Consider the following 7,016-nt stretch of genomic DNA (forward strand, 5'->3'; position numbering starts at 1 on the left):
CTGAGCGTGTTTTCCAAATCTACTTTCTACTTTCCAAATTTCTCAGAAGACGAGCCCCGCACTCCTGTGGTGATACCCTCGGGTCCCTCCCCCAGTTGAGTTTCCCGGGGTGATTTCCACGATCCCTCGGAGGTCTACGCCTCGGTCCGGTAGCCGAATCGCGGCAGGGACCTAGCCCCCGAGCGAGAAGGGCTCGGGCCTGGCTGAGAGGCGCCTCGGTCCCGGCGTGGACCTAGAGGCAGCGGGTGCATTTCCTCAAGCGCGGCGGTGAAGGTATTTCCCCTCTCCCCCCGCAGCTGGAGACCGGGTTACAGCCGCTTCCCGGGTTCCAGCCGGGAAGCGCCGAGGATTAGGTAAGGCGTATATCTCTTACTTTTTGGTCTCCGAGGTACGAGGATCGGCGGCGTTGCCTGCATGCGGCACGCCGTGGAGGTCGCCATTTTGCTGCCTTGTTCAGGTATTGAGCGCCCATGTTAAGCGCCTGTTGATGGGCGCACAACGCAGCATATATATATATATATATATATATATATTGCTAAAGCGTATGTTCATATTGTATATTGCTGACCGCATATTATTGAGCGCATATTGTTATTGGGCTCATATTATTATTGAGCGCATATTATTGGCAGCAAAAGCGCCGGCGCTCTGCATTCGCAAGACGTGATGGAACATTTAAACGCTCCGGCGTCTCCAGAGGCGGCGCCTCCTGATTCCGGCGTGAAAGCTCTTGGCCTGTGCTCAGCGTGCCAGCTTAGAGCCACGCAGAGCGAGGAGCCAGACTCCCTTTGTGCCCAATGTGAAGAGGCCGTGGGAGCCTCGGGCCAGGACCAGTCTCAACCGAGGTTTACCGATAGTTCCCCAGGGGCCACCCCGGATCTAGCGGGCAGTCGCGAACAACCTGGGATCCCAGGGGACCTGGTACCCCGACGGCTAGAGACCACTTCCATTTCCTGGGTGGATTTATTTATTTATTTAGGGGATCCAAGCCTTTGTACAGATGCAGTCGGCTTCACGTCCAGGCCCTGCTGCTGCTCCGGCGGACCCTGCCCCTGGACCTTCTCGCGGGCATCCGCCTCCGGGCAGTCCGGCTCATGCGGACCTTGATGTCTCGGAGGACGAGTCCGAACCCCCCCCCGAGGAGGGGGAACTTCCCTCGGGGATAGAGCCATATCGAACTATGAGGCGGTTCTTTCCCAAGGAGGATCTCTCGGGCCTGGTTTCTCAGTGCCTGACGGAGTTGGCTATCCCAGGCCCCAGTACCATGGAGGCATCCACGCAGAACCCCCTGCTGGAGGGTCTTTGTCCCACAGCCCGCCATTTCCCCTTCCTGCAAGCGGCGCAACAGCTGATCGATCTGGAGTGGAATGCGCCGGAGGCCTCATTCAAAGGGGGTCGGGCCCTGTCCGGCATGTACCCCCTGGACCCGGCAATCAAGGACATGCTGGCATGCCCTAAGGTGGACGCCTTGGTTAGCGCTGTGGTCAAGCGCACTACCATTCCAGTGGGGGGGGGGGGCGGCCCTCAAGGACGCTCATGACCGACGCCTGGACGCCATCCTGAAACAGACCTTTGAGGTAGCAGCTCTGTCTCTGAGGATCGCAACCTGCTGCACAGTGGTAACGCGTTCCTGTTTGTCACAGGTCAGGAACAATGCCCCGGCAGCTGACATGGACTCAGCTCTCTCGTTCCTTATGGATGCCGCCTCCGACCTAGTCCGTACGACAGCCAAGGGGGTCTCATCCTCAGTAGCAGCCAGGAGGCAGTTCTGGATACGGAACTGGTCAGCCGACGCCCCTTCTAAGACACGGGTCACTAGAATGCCGTTCAAGGGGTCTCTTCTGTTCGGCAGCGACCTAGATAAACTGGCCAGCACATGGGGCGCCTCTCCAGAACCTCGACTGCCGGAAGACAGGTCCAAGAGGAACCAGCGCACCTTTCCGAGGCCCTCCAGAGGTAGAAGCTCCCAACGCTTCACTCCCTATAGAAGTCGCTACCAGGCACCTCGTCCTCAGGCCAGGAACCAGTCCTTTCGAACCAAGCAGCACAAGAGGGGAGCCGGCTCTGGTTCGGGTCCCGGCCACACCTCACCATGAGAATCAGCCGATCCATCCGGGGGACGAAGCCATAGGGGGCAGGTTAACCCTCTTCTACCCCAGATGGGTCGAGATTACGTCGGACCAGTGGGTCCTCGCCATCATCCGAGAGGGCTATTATCTGGACTTCCATCACATCCCTCCGGACAGGTTCATGGAATCTCCGTGTCCAATCCACAAGAAGGCAGCATTGGAAGCTACCCTGGCGAGGCTCCTGTCCTTGAAAGCCATAATCCCAGTACCTGCATGGGAAAGGGATTCTGGGCACTATTCCATTTATTTCATGGTACCCAAGAAAGAGGGCACTTTCCGGCCCGTATTGGACCTCAAATCAGTCAACCAATACTTAAGGGTCCCGAGGTTTCGCATGGAAACTCTGTGCTCAGTCAAGACCGCAGTACAGCCAGGGGAATTCCTCACTGCCTTAGACTTGTCAGAAGCCTACCTGCATATCTCGATCCATCGGGATCATCAGCGCTACCTACGCTTCAAGGTTCTGGGACAACACTTCCAATTCCGAGCTTTGCCCTTCGGGTTAGCCACGGCGCCGCGGACCTTCACCAAGGTGATCGTAGCAGTAGCAGCGGCACTCAGACGGGAAGGAATCCTTGTCCATCCCTACCTAGACGATTGGCCGATCAGAGCGAAATCATGAGAAGAGAGCCATCGGGCAACCAACAGAGTGATCGCCCTTCTGGAAAGCCTGGGTTGGGTAGTCAACCTAAGCAAGAGTTGCCTACAGCCTTCCCAATCACTGGAATACCTGGGAGTCCAGTTCGACACCCAGGCAGACAAAGTCAGCCTCACTACCAAGAGAAGGTTAAAACTCCAGACGCGTTTATGGTCCTTGATGGGAGCCAGCCGGCCCATAGCTTGGGACTATCTGCAGGTTCTCGGCCTCATGGCATCCACCCTGGAAGTGGTACCCTGGGCGCGGGCCCATATGAGACCACTACAACGCTCCCTCCTCTCTCGATGGAGCCCTCGCTTCTGGAATTACTCCGTGCATCTACCTCTACCAGCCAGACTGCGGACCCAGCTACAGTGATGGTTGCAGTCCCCCCACACGAGCAGGGGGTCGAAGATGTCCTCCCCCACATGGACTCTGCTCACCACAGATGCCAGCCTGAGCGGATGGGGAGCACACTGCAAAGACCTCACCACCCAAGGGCGATGGACCAGAGAACAGTCGGGGTGGAACATCAACCGTCTAGAGGCACGGGCAGTCCGATTAGCATGCCTGCGATTTGCTCACAGACTGAGGAACAGAGCAGTCAGAGAGATGTCCGACAACGCCACCATGGTGGCATATATCAACCGACAGGGTGGAACCAGAAGCCAACAGGTGTCCCTAGAGATAGCCCCGCTGATGGCTTGGGCAGAGGCGAATCTCCAGGACATCTCCACCGCCCACATTGCCGGAAGGGACAACACCACGGCAGACTTCCTCAGCAGGGAAAACCTAAATCCGGGAGAATGGCAGCTGTCCCCCACAGCCTTCCAGATGATCGTGGATCAGTCCGGACATGGACCTATTAGCGGACAGGTCCAATGCTCAAGTATCCAGATACTTCAGCCGCAAGCGAGATCCATTCTCCCACGGGATAGACGCCCTGGTTCAGCCATGGCCTCCAGGGACCCTGCTATACGCCTTTCCGCCGTGGCCCCTGCTGGGCGCCCTTATACACAAGATTCAGAGGCACATAGGCCTAGTTCTTCTAGTGGCACCAGACTGGCCAAGAAGACCATGGTACGCGGACATGAGAAGGCTATTGACAGGGGAACCTCTTCACCTGCCTCCTCTCAGGGACCTGCTACGTCAAGGTCCCATCCTCCACGAGGATCCGGCTCAATTCTCTCTTACGGTCTGGCCATTGAGAGGGCTAGACTGAGGAAAAGAGGTTACTCGGAGCCGGTGATAGATACACTCCTCCGAGCTCGCAAGTTTTCCACATCCCTCACCTACATTAGGATCTGGAGAGTATTTGAAGCCTGGTGCGACACTCACAGCACCAATCCACATGCGACCACAATCCCTATTGTTCTGGATTTCCTGCAGGATGGGCTTCAGAAGGGTCTCTCCCTAAGCTCCATCAAGGTTCAGGTGGCTGCGCTGTCTTGCTACGGTCCCAGGAGGGATGGCAAGACCATTGCCACGCATCCAGATGTCTCCCGCTTCCTGAAAGGAGTCAAGCACATTCGTCCGCCACTGAAGTGGCCAGTACCCCTGTGGAACCTCAACATAGTTTTGGATTTCCTCGCGGGATCCACCTTCAGACCCCTTCGGGGCCTGTCTCTCCGTTCCCTAACTTTGAAGATGGTGTTCTTGCTGGCAGTATGTTCCGCACGCCGCATCTCAGAGCTACAAGCACTGTCCTACCGTGATCCCTTTCTTAGAATCACTCCAGAGGCTATCCATCTTCGTACGGTTCCCTCTCTTACCTAAGTGGTCTCACAATTTCACCTCAACCAAACCATATCCTTGCCAACCATGGCGGGTTTGAAGAAATCAGAAGAAGGGCGTTTGCTACGCCATCTCGACATCGGCAGATTGCTATCCAGATACCTGGAAAAGACAGAAGCAGTACGAAAGACGGACCATCTGTTCGTCCTTCACAGCGGGAAGAAGCAAGGGGAAGCGGCCTCTCGGCCCACCATAGCCCGCTGGATCAAAGAAGTTATCAGAGTGGCCTACGAAGAGGCTGGAAAGTCACCACCTCTACAGGTCAAAGCTCATTCTACCAGAGCGCAAGCAGCATCTTGGGCAGAATCTAGGATGCTATCGCCCGCAGAAATATGTAAGGCGGCGACATGGTCCTCCCTTCATACCTTTTCCAGATTTTACCGTCTAGATGTCCAGGCCAGGGAGGACACTGCATTTGCGAGGGCAGTCCTACACGGTCCTCAGGCAGCCTCCTGCCCAGTCCGGGAGTAAAGCTTTTGTACATCCCACTTGTTCTGAGTCCATCTGGCTACACGCCAGGAAATGTTGAGATTACTTACCTGATAATCTCCTTTTCCTTAGTGTAGACAGATGGACTCAGCATCCTGCCCGGCTGCCGGTGTACATGGGTTCTACTGATTCAAGGTAAGCCTTATTACTTCTTACATGAGTGCGTCCACTCTACCAGGTGTCGACGCCTTCCGGTTGGGAATGCTGGCGGTCTCCAGCTACTATCAATCGGTCAGGGGAATCCTGTTTTCACTATTTCATTGATCGTCAGTACACATATATCCATAACAGCTTTTGCAGGGAAGATTACTGAGTTGCTTCACTTCCTGCAGGGTTATATGTACCCGTGCTGACGTCAGATCTGTCTCCAACTGCTAGCACGAGCACACTATACCCACTTGTTCTGAGTCCATCTGTCTACACTAAGGAAAAGGAGATTATCAGGTAAGTAATCTCAACATTTTCTTTTCCCTGTATGTACCAGGATCAGTCCAGATGGGATGTACCAAAGCGTCCCTACATAGGGTGGGCCCTTGAAAGCCCTGCTCAAATGACTTGGTCGCCAAAACATCCAGAGGACGACGACGGTAGATGTAAACGGTAATGGCGTGCAAAAGTATGGAGAGACTTCCAAGTCGCCGCACGGCAGATCTCCTGGAAGGAAACGGACTGTACTTCGGCCCACGAAGCAGCCTGAGAACGGAGCGAGTGCGCTTTAATCCCCCTAGGAGGATCCCGACCCTTACCTACGTATGCAGTGACTATTGCTTCCTTAATCCATCTTGCAATCGTCGTCTTCGAGGCGTGGGACCCCTTCCTTGGTCCTGACCACAAAACAAACAAGTGGTCTGAGACTCGAAAATCATTAGTGACCTCCAAATAACGAAGTAGAACCCGCTTGACATCCAAGGAACGAAGGTGGGCCGATTCCTCCGCTGAGAAAGACGGAAGCTCGACTGTCTGATTCAGATGAAAAGACGAGATGACTTTGGGTAGAAAGGAGGGCACTGTGCAAAGAGAAACCCCGGAATCCGTGAACTAGAGATAGGGTTCCCTGCAGGAGAGCGCTTGGAGTTCCAAGATGCAGCATGCGGAACTTATGGCAACAAGGAAAACTGTCTTGAGCGTAATGTCCTTAATGGTGGCGTTTCGCTGGGGCTCGAAAGGCAGTCCCGCCAGAGCCCGGAGTACCAAATTAAGACTCCAAGAAGGGAACGGATCCCTGACTGGGGGTCGTAAGTGTTTCACCCCCTTGAGGAAGCGGGCGATATCCGGCTGTCCCAAGAGAGAGGAATGATCTGCGTGCTGGAGAAGCGAGCCCAAGGCAGCGACCTGCACTCTCAAGGAATCATAGGCGAGACCTTTATCCAAACAGTCTTGCAGGAACTCCAGGATCTGAGGGACGGAGGCCCTCGTGGTATGGGTATCATGTGCTGTGCACCAAGCCTCAAAGACCTTCCAGACCCTCACATAGGTAGCAGACGTCTAGGTTTTTTCGGGCCTTGAGGAGAGTTGAAACTACTGCATCAGGGTATCCCTTGCGGCAGAGGCGGCGCCGTTCAAAAGCCAGGCTGCAAGACAGAAGCGTTCTGCCTGGTCGAAAAATACTGGTCCCTGATGAAGTAATCACGGGAGATGACCCAACCGGATTGGACCGTCCACTGCCATATGGAGCAGATCTGTAAACTAAGGACGCCGTGGCCACTCGGGAGCCACCAGAATGACGGGCCCCCGATGAGACTCTATTCTCCGAAGAACCTTGCCCACTAGAGGCCAGGGGGGAAAGACGTAGAGAAGAACATGGTCCAGCCAGGGGAGCACTAGGGCATCTACTCCCTCTGCCCTGCACTCTCGCCGGCGGCTAAAGAACAGAGTTGCTTTGGTGTTGAGGGATGTCGCCATGAGGTCCAGTCGTGGCGTCCCCCAGCGATGCTGAAGGAGATGCATGGCCTCGTCTGAGAGAGACC

This window comes from Rhinatrema bivittatum, chromosome 4, assembly GCF_901001135.1.
Source record: "Rhinatrema bivittatum chromosome 4, aRhiBiv1.1, whole genome shotgun sequence".
Classification (NCBI taxonomy): domain Eukaryota; kingdom Metazoa; phylum Chordata; class Amphibia; order Gymnophiona; family Rhinatrematidae; genus Rhinatrema; species Rhinatrema bivittatum.